This window comes from Manis javanica, chromosome 7, assembly GCF_040802235.1.
Source record: "Manis javanica isolate MJ-LG chromosome 7, MJ_LKY, whole genome shotgun sequence".
Classification (NCBI taxonomy): Eukaryota; Metazoa; Chordata; class Mammalia; order Pholidota; family Manidae; genus Manis; species Manis javanica.
The window spans coordinates 89,563,892-89,577,824 of NC_133162.1; the positions used below are offsets into that span (position 1 = coordinate 89,563,892).

General features: G+C 45.6%; 1 pseudogene; it reads right to left on the minus strand.

The window, feature by feature from the left end:
- Positions 1-10,069: 10,069 nt before the first annotated feature.
- Positions 10,070-13,412, minus strand: LOC108407695 (periplakin pseudogene; annotated as a pseudogene).
- Between the last annotated feature and the right edge of the window lie 521 nt (positions 13,413-13,933).

A 13,933-nucleotide genomic window follows, 5' to 3' on the forward strand; every position in this document is an offset into this window, starting at 1 on the left:
CTTGGCTGGAGAGAGGACACCAAATAGCCACAATGGCAGCCAGGGAGCATCTTCAGCATCCTTTATCCCAGGACTGGTTGACAAGACATCAAAATACCAAGCCCCAGACAGTTCAAACCCTCAGGTGGTCTAGAGTACATCATAGGGCCCATTTTCACACCCCCAATTACAAAAGCTAGAGAAGACACAGGGAGATGAAGGAACACAGCCTTATATCGCCCCAGAGAGAGGAAATAAATAACTTTATGAATTTGCTTCAAAGAAATTTTCAGATCTACTTGTTTACCAGGCAATATTGCAGAAGTATGTGCTTTTGCCCTAAATCTCTGAGTTCTTTTTGGACAAGATAAACACTCTTAAATTCCCCAACTGTAATTTTAAAGGCACATTTAGTTCTTCTCTGTGCCAGGTTTGATTTGTTCCAGTGGTCTCTGGATTGCAGAGTGGCCAAGCATCTGGGTAGGTTTATATGGATATAAATTACTTTTAAGTTGCTCATGAATTAAGCCTGGAGTCCTTTTTAGAAAACGGAAGGACTTTGCTAAACCACTCATAGTCTCTTACTATAATTTAAACAAACTTAAATTAATGCTTTTCTTGCTTTATGTAAGACATGTTTTGTTAAATTGCAAATTTTGAGTGTGCACATTTTGCCTGTCTACTAGGTCATATGATTGAGTGGTAGTTTAATTATACAAACAAAGACACTATTTTAAGTTGGAAAGAAAATTAATCTTTCCTTTCTTCATATCTGAAGGGAAGCTATTTTCCTTCTTCCTCCCCTTAATTCAGTCCCACTGAAAATATTAGATTTATTTTCATAATACCCCAAGTCTTTGGAATTTGGGGAGAAGTTTTAAACAGATAGATAACTTTGCAAAATATGTTTTTCTCTAGTGAATTATGGTTTCCATTTTGCAACCAGAAGCTTCTAATACTACTTCAGAAACTGCGTCTATTATGTGTTGGGATCTATGCTGAATGCTTTACAGGTATCATCTCATTTAATCTACATAACATTACTGATTAAGCACTTTTTAAAATAAAGATGCACACTCTTTGATTCATTTTGACAAATGTATGACAGATAGTATTTCATCTGGAAAGTTCTTTGTGCCCCAAACCAAATAACCCCACTGCTGCATGTACACCAAACAATCCCTGATCTGATTTCTAGCAAAATAGTTCATTTTTTTCACATTTAGAATGCCATGTGGTATATATTTGTTTGTGTATTTGGCTTTATTCACTTATAATATCCACATTCCTGGTTCCATGAGTTATAACCAAGGGGCCTGTCTATATAAACTCAGCTATAAAGCTATAGAAAACAAGAAGAAAGGAAAATAAATAAATATGAATTTATTACATGGAGCTTTTTCTTCATTCCTTTTTATTGCTGAATAATACTCTATTGAATAGACATAACAGGGTTTGTTCATCTGTTGATGGACATTTGAGTTATTTATAGTTTGGTGCTATTACAAAAAAAAGCTACTATAAGCATGTGTGTACCCATCTTTGTGTGGATATATGTCTTTATTGCTTTTGGGTAAATATCTAGGAATAGAATGGCTGAGATATATGATAGGTGTATATTAACTTTATAAGAAACTGCCAAATAACCAATGTGTCAAAACTTTATATGGCTACTGGAAATTATGCCTGTTGTAGTTTCTCCACATCCTTGTCAACACTTGTTATTGTCAGGTGTTTTTTTAATGTTATCCATTAAACAATATCTTGTGTTCTTTATTTTAATTCCCTAATGACTGATGATGTTGAACATCTTTCATGTGCTAATTGGCCATTTGTTTATCTTCTTTTGAGAAGTATCTGATCAATTTTCCCATCCCCTTTTTTTATTGGATTGTCTTTTTGTTACAGAGTTATGTAATTCTAGATACAAATCTTTTGTCAGATAAATAGCAAATGTTGGCTCTGACACTTATTAGCTGTGCTAGAATTTAAACAAAGGATTAAGTAGACAGATTGGAAACTTGAGAACTTTATCAATTAAACATTTATCAATTTGAGATTACACATTGCAGGAGGAGTATAAGACAGGATCAGATTTAATAATGAAGATGGCTTTTGTGATTTCAATAGACAAGAGGTCACAGATAGAGCCCAGTGCTGCTAAAATGCAAGGGACTGATTCCGGCCATGCCATGTGAAACTTAAATTAGCAAGATTAGTATGCTAATGTATTCTGGTTAAATCTGGAGCAGGAGGAAAAGCTGGCTCTCAGAGGTCAAAGCAGTTAGTTCTGTAGGAAAGCACAAAGTCCAAAGAGAATAGGTTGTTTCTGTCTATATCTCACAGAGACTAAGCAAAGAGAGATCATCAAATGAAACAAAAGTGCAATAACATAGCCCTGTGTACATTAGTATCCCATGAGAGACCAATGAGGGGGCCATTCAGTAAAAAATTATAAAATAATAAAATAAAATAACATTAAAGGTGGTGGAGAAATAATTTTTAAAGAGCAAACACTATGCATTTTCCTTTTCTAGGAGCCATTGACTAATGATTAGATGGCTTTTTAAAAAAAGAACTTGCATTTAAACTGTTGCAGAAAGTAAGCGGCTCCTAGCTGCCTGTAGCTTTCTCTTGCTTGTATGAAAGAGGTTGTTAAGGATGACTGTGACTATGCAGATTTATCTCCTCAAACTATGACTTTAAGTGTCAAGGGCTTTTACAAAAGGGTGAAGTTTCTTCATTCCTCACTGAATCTGTGGTCCAGAGATTGGTATAAAGGATCAGGCAGAAAATGGAGAACAGTGAGCACAGATTTGTTAAACTAATACAAGTCATTGAAAAGCCTGACCCTTCAAGTAGAAAGTGGTATATTTTTCCCCTCATTTCAATGTTCTACTCAGATCTGGCTTCAAAGACAGGAATTTTTATTCAGTGTCATATGTTTCATTAAGGTACATATAGCATTGTCACAAATGAAATGTAAAGACTACAGAAATTTTCAAGCACCACACTTTTAGCCAAATCACTCTTGACATGGGATGTATTCTGTCCACTTATGTTTGGTCATCTATTCTTGATCCACACCAGAATCCAGCACTCTGCAATTCTGCACTGACACCAGTGGGCGTGTGTTGGTGTCACCTGTCTGCTCTGCTGTGTGGCTAGTGCTGCCTGGACAGTAATGTGTTATGTTTGTATGTGCCGGGCACTGCAAGGACCCAGGTCTCATGTCTAGCTTGATTCCACTCTCTTAAAGGTACAGTTGTGGCACTGCTGCATACCTGGGAGGCCTTGTGCTTTTGGAAGATATTTCTGCCACCATGTTTTTCAAACTGGGTGCACTTATCTTTAAGGGAACATGGGGAAAGGTCAGCTAACAAACTGAGCCCCTATCATACACCAGGCACTGCTGAAGACAGACGTTAACTCACGCCATCCTCATACCAAAGTCCTGTGAGGTGGGTGCATGATTATCTCCCCTTCCAGAGGAGAAAACAGGCCTGTGGTTGTGAGTGATCAATCTTAGGATCTTCCTCTTGCATCTCTATGTATCAAAGGTAACTCATGTTTTGGTTTCTCTTCCTAGGACTAAACCAGTTCCAAAGCCTTGACCTTTGAAGTCCCAAATGAAAATCAGTACATTTTTTAAGTTTCAATCCGGGAGTTAATTTATTCCCCAAAATTCATTTAAGGAATTTATGCTCTATGTTATCTCAGTCCTACTTGGACAGCACATTCATTGTGCTCTTATCACATTTCCCTCTATGTCACAGACTTTGCTGATTGTTCAGCTTCCACTCTGGACTCCTGCATGACCTTGGCAAGCCCTGTGACCTCCATGTAGCTCAAGTTTCCCCACCTGTAAAATGAGAAAACCCTCCACTCTTTTGCATGCTGGCTAAGGCTTCATCAGGATGTAGTCATTTCTTTAAAATGCTGAGAGGGACAAAAATGCCTAATGAGTGTTAAATGACAAGTTGCTTGGAGCTTGTCGTGCTGAAGAGCCTAACACTTCATTAGCTCACCACTGCCCTGATGACAGAGACAAAACTCCTGGCACTCTTACAAGGCCTTCAGCAACTGGCCACTGCTTATATCCCTGGCCTCAACTTTTGCTCAGCCCTCTGAAACAACATTCCAGCTCCAGTAACATGGCCGCTCACCAGTCCTGTCTGGTCAGAACCCCCTCTCCTCTGTCCACCCTTGTGGGACTATTTCCTACACACTTGGGTTCAGCTTTCATGTCACTTCTCTGGAAAGTGTTCCTTATAGCCCAAGTCAGGGACACAGCCTCTTTACTTACCTATATTCCTTCACTTCTTTCTAGATGCCAGTGTTTTTATGAAATCCCCTGTACCTGGTACAGTGTTTGACACATGGCTGGTGCTGTATAAATATTATTGGATGAAAGAATGAATAAAGGAATGAATGTAAGTTTGGGAAGGGATGGGCTACTGCCAGTTCTCCCAAGAATGAAAAAGACAAGCTCTCCAGAAATGTCTGTTTTCGGCAATGAATAGATAAGAGACTCATAAGTGTCCTTTTTTGTGAACCTGGAGAATTATCTGGACAATAAGGAGGAGGAAGGGTCAGGGCAGGAGCTAGGAGAATCTGAATCATAACATGCATGGGAGTAAAACCCAGAAGGCCATGGGTTTTTTTTTTTGCCGTGGAAGTGCCAAGGAGAGTGATTGTTTAGACTTTGCTGTGGTGGGAGGTTGTTAGTTGGGAAAGCCATGCAATCACATCCCTGAACCAGAAAGAGTATTGGCTCTGCTGACATCTAAGAACAAGACCATCTCACCATCAACCATGTGTTTTCTTTTTCTTGTACTGGATCCTATCACAAAGGAATTGCTGTCTGCGAAGGCCAAGTGGCTCTAAACTCCTTAACAGCCTAATAAAGCTTTACTTGTTCACAAGAGAGAATGCTGCATAGAAGCTAATACTATCCAGTAAAGTCCAAGCCATATGCCTCCCAGCAGTTTTTCCTGGAAAGCTGTACCTAGCCCAGCCAGTCTCTCCTTGCAGGACTCAGGGCTAATGCACACTGTTCATTTCATGGATCACTGTGCTTGACTATCTGTTCCTGAAATATTATTTCAGCCTTCATTCTTTTAATTACTAATACATTCATGTTTAGCTGGTCATCTAGGTGATGAGGGAGTTGGTCTAAAATTACAATCATCCCTTCAGAGCAAGCACTGCCCAGACTTTTACTTCTTGCCCATGGGAGGCAATCGATAAATACTTGTTGATCTGGTTCAATTGATTCCTCTCTTTCTTAGTGCACATGAGTCACAATGGATGGTCAGTTTTCGTCTCACAATCTAGCTTCCAACAGCCCCTTCTTGAATGAGTCCATTTGCCTGTGTGCAGTGGGAAACCTAGGTGGGCAGAAGGGATTTGGCTTTCCCCACCCCCTTTCCAGGGTCTGGCCATGGGCCCTGCCTGAGTGACCCTCTGGCATTGTGTCTTGCCGGCTCACTTCAAAGCAAGGGCCGGCCTTTTGAACAAAGGCACAAAGACCTAGCAGGACGATCCTGCAATGTTGCTGAACATAAATACATCTAAGAATGAGACACAGATTCTTCCACTGACCACAGCACAGCACCCCGAGGGCCCTTGGGGAGCCCAAAGAAACTGCAGCCTCCTGCCCTAGAGCTTTGATGTGCCACTGTAACTAATGCACAGCAGCGCATTGCACCCTGGCTTGAATTTAAGCCATCCTGTTGAATTTGAGCAAACCTCTCTTTACAGGAGAATTAAACAATAAGCACATCACAGGGAAGTCTTCAAGTAGCAGTAAACATCGGCTGGAAGCATAGTGACAAGCACATGGCCCTAATGGCCCATGGCTCCCACTGAAGAAGTGCAGGTGTCTATATAAAGGAAGAATTTTGTTTGTAAGACACATTTGGTCTGTACTTGTTCTTTGGCTCTTGTTAAATGAAGAACTTAGCAATATATTGAAAGAAACCATTTCATCCCCACCCTGCAGGGCCAAATTGTTTCCTTGCTCTTTCTGGTTATCTGGCAGAAGAAGTAAGTCTCAGCCTATCTCAGTTGATTAGTGGAACACCCTCAGTATAACCAACAGTGCATATGACAGACCTATTGTTCTTAGCAGAGCAGTATAGTCTCTAAACAAAGCACAGAATCAGGTGTATAGACTTGGGCTCCAGTCCCTGTTTTGCCACTGTGTGGCCCTGGGTACGTCATCATCACTCCGCATATCATTTTCCATCTGTAAAAATCAACAGTAGAAACAGACAGTCTCTAGGGTCCCTTTAGCCCTAACATCTGGAGTTTCTGTCATATGCAGGTCTCTGGACTGGAGAATTATTAGCAAATATCTACCTCACTTACACCATCCTGATGTGGTGTCTATCCATTGAGAGGTAACATAAGGCTGTAGCAATTATCTAGGAAATTTAGACAATTCATCATAAATTGCCAAAGAGGGTTAATCAGGCTCCAGGGTAGATCTTTGCTAGTTCTGAATAATCCATGTTTATGGTCTGTCTTGGAGACATTCATGAGATAATTTCCACACACATTTCCCTTGTGTGATGTGGTCTCTGGGAGAACTCAGGTACAAAAAAAGCAGATGTCACAGAAATGTTAGATCATTCCAATTCATTGCATTTTGTCTTTGCAATTATGCATAGGGCACAACCCAGAAATACAGAAGTGAGCCAAGCAGAAGAATTTTCAGTCCCCTCCACTATATCTTTGCTCATATAGACACATCAGATACAGCCAGATGCTGTGACCTCCCACCCAGTTGCTGTTAATGTCCATGTCGCTGGGGTAAATGCATGAGCACATTCCCTTGTCCTGAACCAAGGGTGAAAATGTTTGAAATTTCAACCCTATCGTGATTCCACAGAGGTCCTTACATGACCCAAGCAATGCCATTTGCCAAATAGTCCCCATTAAAATGGAAGATGGTGACATGTGGTCATTCTGTCACACCAGGTTCCAAGGCCCAACCCAGTGGTGTTGCTTTGGGAGATCCTAATATCCTAATTATAGTGACTGCATTTTTAAGCACCCATGAAGAGTGATCAGGGCCTAACAGTGACACTGAGGTCAAGGTTTTTGATACTGTGTGAGCCCAGTCAGGCAGCCTAGGAGGAGCTGCCCACAAAGCCTCTGGTCCCTCACTGCTTTCTGAGCCATGTTTTGACTTAGGAATGGCTTAGTATAACTAAGGGTGGTTCTGTTCCTCACCACAGCTTCTAGAGACTGAGATGCTAGTGATAACCCAGTTCACAGGAGAGAAGGAAAAAGAGAGCAAATGACCCAGCCTTGGGTTGGTTTCCGGTGAGCTCTAACCTCCTCGATGCCTAACAGCATGTCTGGGCCTGATTTAACAAGAGACACAAGTCAATATCAGGGAGCATGTGATGTGTAACAAGTCATAAGAAATACATGTTTGGTCATTCAGATGACCAAATGTGTATTTCCCAGGTATAGTTAGTTTTTATCCACAGTTCCTGAAAACACTACAGAGTCTTAAAGGTGAAATGGATGTTTTCTCTTGTTAATAAGAGACCTTTGGACCCCCACCCAAGGGCAGGGGCTGGAATTGAATCAGCCAACGGCCAGTCATTTAGTTAATCATGACCATACAATGAAGCCCTCACAAAACCCATAAGAAGAGCTTATTGGTTCTTTGTTCTCTTGGATTCTGTTTCTCAGTCTGGGAGACTTTCTGTGCTTGGGGAACCAGAATGCTACTGTGTGCCACTGAGCCAGGCCCCAAGCTCCATGAGGATAGAGGCTCCTTTATTTGGGACCTTGTCCTCTGTATCTTCATCTGGCTGTTAACTTGTGTCCTTTACAGTATCCTTTATTGAACTGTAAATGTAAGTGTTCTCTTGAGTTTTGTGAGCCGCTCTAGCAAATTAATTGAACCTAAGGGGAGGTCAGGGCTTATGATTGACTTGTGTTTGGAGTTGGGGGTGGAGGGCGGTCTTGTAGGACGGAGCCCTTTACCTGGGAATCTGGTGTTCTCTCCAGGCAGATAGCATCAGAATCAAGTTGAGTTCTCCAACACCCTGCTGGTGCTCAAGAATTGTTTGGTGTTACGTGTGGGAAGACCCCCTCCCACACACTTACACTTATTGGAATCGGGTCCAGGAATCCGAACTGAGTTACACTACTATTATTGGCTGTGTATAATACTATTATTGTTGTATATGAAAGAACACATTCCAGAACCTGATCCCATCACCAGAAGCATCCCACATTTGGAAGAGCATTCCTCTACCTTTACCTCAGCTCACAATGAATGCCCTACCCTTCTTTGCAGCCATAGCAGGGAAAGAGGTAGCAGTTCAGCACAACACAGGAACCCTGGATGGGAGGCAAGGGCTGAGTGTTCTCTCTGCCACAGGAGTGGTGGCGTGTCCTCACTCACCCTTGCTCCCTGCCTGCTGCTCACTCTCAGCAGAGCAGACGGTCAGAGCTGAGTAAGTCAGGTTCTCCCCTGAACACAAGGGACTCAAGTAGGAATTTACTAACTGGGACAAGAGTGAGCTGGAAGAGGTAATGAGCATCTACCATTGCTTGACTCCTTCCTGATTCTTTGCCTACCACACTGAGGCAATCTGACTCAGTGTTGGTCAAGTGCTTCCATAGAACATATTTGAAATAAAAGTTCCTTCAAGGTCCCCTTATTATTGTGAAAGACACCAATTTTTTGAGAGAGGAAAGCAAATACTCTAGAGTACTAGGCACCTTGCTTAAAGTACACATGGGATGCATAATCTATCATTGGGTTGGCAATGTGCCACCATTGTCCCAAAATATGAATCCACTGGTCAACTAAGTCTGTAACCAGTCAAGTCAGGAAATTTTTAAAAATCAGTTAACGTTTTACTTACTAAATCATCAGGCAAGTTTATGCAAAAACAATCAAATTACTACTAGCAAGTAGACACAAGATTCCTTTGAAAATACCTTCAATTTTTTTTTTTTAGAATCAAGCCACCAGGTGTTTATTTTCACGCTATCAATAGTTTCCTACTTCTCATTTTCCTACATAATGAGACAGAGAGAATCTGAAATTCATCTGGCAAGAAGTCCACTGTCTAGTACACCTAAACAATGAGACAATAAGCAAGACTTGCAAGGCACTGACACTGAAACTGATAGTAGTACTGTGCACGGTGAAAATCATTGCAGAACCATACACACTGGTGATGGTGCCTTTTCCTGGACAAGCCAGCTGACAGGACACCTTCACTCTGGCACCAAGGGCCAGACACTTGTGTCTTCTTTTCCCTCTTCTGGGCCAGAGCCCAGATCTATCTCCCCAGAGGGCCTGGGGCAGAAGTTCATCTCTGAACCAGAATCCCGTAGGGGCCTAGTCCTTTGATGAAGGGGAAGGTGTGTGGTGGGTGCCTTTCTGCTCTGGAGCCCTCATCTCGGTGTGCAGGCTGCTGCCATGGAGGGGGCTTGTCCGCTTTAGTCACCTGCATTAGTTTTTGGATTGCTTCCAGGTGCCACACAAGGAGCCTATTGATGAGACGACTGCAGTCTGTTGTAGGAAAAGGAGGGAAAAGAAGGGCAGGGTGGCTGCCACATCATTGGAGGAAAAGCAGGTCAGTCATCCAGGCTGAGTGATGGTTTGGCCAGTGCCCATCGTACTGGTTGATGTGTGGGCTCTGAGCAGCCTGATGGCAAGGGTGTGGGAGCATGCTTGGCTCTGCATGGACTGGGAGCATGCACAGGGCCGAGGAGGAGGTCACTGGGCAAGAGAGCCAGCTGTAGCAGAGGGCAGGGTGGTGGCTACTTTTGCCCAGACACCAGGACAGCCAGCTCCTGGATGGACATATCCTTGTTGACGTAGCAGTCATACTGAGCTGGGGTCAGCCTTCCATTCTGCAGGGCCTCTTCAATGGAAAACTTCCTGCCTGATTTCCTGTCATGGATCATGGAGGACTCCCCATTGGGACCCTTCACTGATATTTCCTCCCAGTCACTCTCCTGGCTCCTGAGTTACACAAACATGTTACAGTCAATGAGACAGGCCCGGTGGGCTTCTTTCGGGGACAGCTCCCAGCCAGTGTTGGGGTCAAAGACCACAATGGAGCACCGTAGGTGGTTCTCCCTCTGCTCCCTCTTGATGGCCATGGAGCCCAGGCACTTCTGCAGCTCGTCGATCTCCAGGTCCTTGTCCTTGAACAGCCTCTTGAGGTCGTCCAGCTCTTGCTCCAGGCACCATCACTTTGGCATTTTCCTCTTTCAAGGCCCAGATCTTGTGAAGCAACTCAGTCTTTTTCCCTTTGCTAGGTGCGAGCCCTGGCAGCCTTGTCCTCATACTGGCGTTTGAGGTCACCAACCTGCCTCTCCATTGCCACATCCTTTTCTACCTTGAGCACCTCCTTGACTATGATCTTTCCCTCAGCCAGAGCCTCTTCCTTCTCCAACCTCTTCAGCTTGTCCTGGAAGAAGCTCAGTTCTTCCTCCTGCTTCTCCCTGAGACTGGCCTCCCGCTCTTGGTCCTCCTGCACCTGCTGGTACTCTCCCTCCAGCTGGGGGTCATTCTACAGCTTCACCACCTCCTTCTTGGTGACCTCCTGTGCCTGGTTCTCCGGGGCAGTGATGTGCTGCTGCAGGAAGGCCACCTCTGCCCCTGGGTGCCCTTCTGCTGTTGCAGCTCCTCCAGCTCCCCCCTCAGCCTCAGGACCTTGTCCACCTGGGCTCTGTCCAGCTTGATGCGCAACACCTTCTTGACCACAAACTCCTGCCCCCTGCCTGCAGCCTCCTGCTCCAGGACATGCAGCCACTGCCACAGTGCCTCCAGCTCCTGGTTCTTGTGCTGCTCCTCTGCCAGAGTCTGCTGCATCTGCTGGAAGCTCTCCTGCAACCCAGGGTCCAGCACCTTCTTCAGCACCTCCTTCCTCACCACCAATTCCTGGGGGCTCTGATTCTGCAGAACCTGGACTTCCTCCTGGGCACTTTCGACCTCTTTCTCCAGCTACTGCCTTCACTCAGTCTCCTCATCCAGCTGCTTCTGAATCCTCCATGTCTCCTCCACTCCCGAGCCTGGCTGGCTCCTTTGCAGGGTCTCATGAGTCACTCCTACCTCTGGGGTAGTCTTAGTAGATTCAGAGCAAACTCTAGATTCTGCAGTCTCTCTCTGTTGATGGCTATGACTTCAGTGAACTTGGCAGTAAGAGCCACTTCCTCCTCCCTCACTTTGGTGGTGGGGTTCTGCAGCCGGGCTCTCTTGCTCAGGTGGCTGCTCCTTCCATTCTCCAAGTCAAGAAGGGACCTTAGTTTCTCTGCTTCTATCTCATAGTCCTTGACAGCCTGCTGGTACTGCTGGGAGAGGGTGCAGATGCTCTGTACTTGCTGCTCCCTTCTTGCTATTTCATCCAGCAGGTTCTTCTGATCGTTCACCTTGGTCTCCATCTGACTGAGGCTGTCTTGTCTCCTGAGGCTTGTAGCTGGGGCTGTGGGACAAGAACTGTAGCACATGGTCGCAGCCACCACAGCAGTTGTCATAAGTGGCTCTGGCACTCTGTAGGCTGTGGACCCTGAGCTCAACCTGCTGGCAGAGGTTGTCAAAGCGCTGGCACAGCTTGTGCGCCTTGGCCTCCTGGCACTCCAGGTCATGGCAGTGCTCCTGGAAGTGACTGGCCAGCGAGCTGGAGCACTGCTTGGCTGCCTGAAGGTTCTGCTCCACCTCAGCAAGAAGGGACTTCTGGGCCTGCAGCTCGGAGACCAGGGCCACCAGCTCCTGCCTCTTGCTGTCCAAGGCATGGCCGGTCTCAGGCACTGTGTCATCCTGGGCCAGCTGGTTCTAGAACACAGCCAGCACCTCCCAGCCCTGCTGCAGGCTCTTCTCCAGGCATTGGCAACATCTAACTTCTCCTGGGCTGAGTGCAGCAGCTGCACCAGGCGCTTGTATCTGCACTCAGTGTCCTCTGCCCAGGTCCTCAGCAGGGGTGCACTGCCACTGCCTGGGAAGGCCAGCACGAACACCTCATCCTCCACCACGCTGTGCGCCTTCTCTCAGGCTCAATCCATAGCAGCTCTTTGGTGATGTTCTTGAGGTCCTTGGCCCACTTGGTGCTGTCCTGCATGGCCTGGCCCTGCTCCAGTGGTGGCCGCAGGATCCCCGTGATAGCCTTCTGCTGCCGGTCCAGGCGCTGGCCACCTTGTCCATGCCAGCTAGCAGCTGCTGCCCCTGTAAATCAGAAGCATCTCTGGGGTTCTCTGCTTTCAGCACCTTGTACCGCTGCTGGAGGGTGCCTCTGCTGCCAGCTTCCTTCTGCCACACACTCCAGAACTTACTGTCCAGGCTGTGGTGCTGGAGATCATGAAGCAGATGGTGGGGGCAGTCAGCTTGTTCCCTGCACTGTTGGTGAGGTTCCAGCTCTCCCCGTTGTTGCTCTGCAGGGTGTAGCTGTAGCTCTGTGAGATCAGGCCCTGGTCACCTCAAAGTCGCAGAGCGCCTCCACAGGGATGGGCTTAAGTGGCGTCTCCTGGCAGTACCTGAGGGGCACCACCTGCTGCCCTCGCTTCTGCAGGCCCCACACCACATGCTTGTACTTGTCCAGAGCCTTCTTCTGGTCATTCAGCTCCTGCAGCAGCAGCTCAATCTGGAATTGATCCTTGAAGTCAGGGCTGTACTTCTGGTTCAGGTCTGAGTCCACTTTGCATAGCAGCTCCTGAGCATCCTTCATGTCTTTGTGGAACTGGTGGTAGTCTTCCATGTACTTCAGGTGGCTCTCCTCACAGATGAGCAAGTTCAGGTACTCCTTTCAGTCTGCATGCACAGCTTCCATGTGCACCTCAATGGAGTTCCTCCTGGGGTGCTTGGTGGCTAGCAGTTGGTCACCCTCACTGTGCAGCTTATTGATTCTCTCCTCTTTGGCCTCCAGGTTCCAGGTGATGAAATTCTTGTACTGGCACCGGTGGCTAGGGTAGTCCAGATTGCTGTCACTCCAGTCGTACTGCATGCGGCCCTGCGCCTGCTGGTCCAGCCAGTACAACCGTTGGTGGAGCACTGCATGTAGTCTTGCAGCAAGCTCAGGTGCCACTGCCGAGCCTTGGACGCTGCCAGCAGTTTCTGGTACTTGACCTAAAGATCACTATTCTGTTCCTTGCCCCCATCCTTGGCCAGGTGGGGCCCAATGGCCTTGACCTCATTGTGGAAGATAATTGTGCTTCTCCACCTGCTGGTCCACCAGCAGCAGGTCCATTCCAAAACTCTGGCTGCTCAGTTTATCCAGCTTTTCCTCCACGAGTGCCACTCAGTTGACCTGCGAGTCCACCTCCTCCACCACCAGGTTGTAGATCTGCTTGTGTTTCCTGCAGAGTTTGGTCACAAAAGGCAGAATTTCTTCTTCCTCAGGAGGTTTCAGTCTTTTTCCCTTAAAGTCTTCGACTGATTGTATGACGCCCATCCTCGTTAATTTGTTTTAAAGTCAACTGATTTAAATGTTAGCCTTATTTTAAAAAATACTTTCAGAGCAACATCTGGAGTTTGGTCACAGATATCTGACCAAACATCTGGACACCACAGACTAGGTAAGTTGACGTTAGAATTAGCCATCATGTGACTTAAGTTGTACAGGGCAGAATACCCAAAAGAGAACTAAAAGTCTACTTTTAGAGCAGTGGTTCTCAAAAATGTTCTAATGTGTGTCTCACTCACCAGGGAAGTAGAATAAAAATGTGGATTTCTGGACCCCACTCTTGGAGAATCTTCCTCAGTAACTCACAGGTGGCATCCAGGCATGTAAGCACTGGAGATAACTGATGTAGATACTACTACGGAGGTATACTCTGTGCAATGTGACATTATAAAATCATTATTTTGTTATCCTAATGACTTCCTAATATTCATAAATACCCTTTTAAATTACCACCAGTAAACAAAACACATGATATTCCTTTTTGTTGCTAATAAGAGAAAAGCAAATTA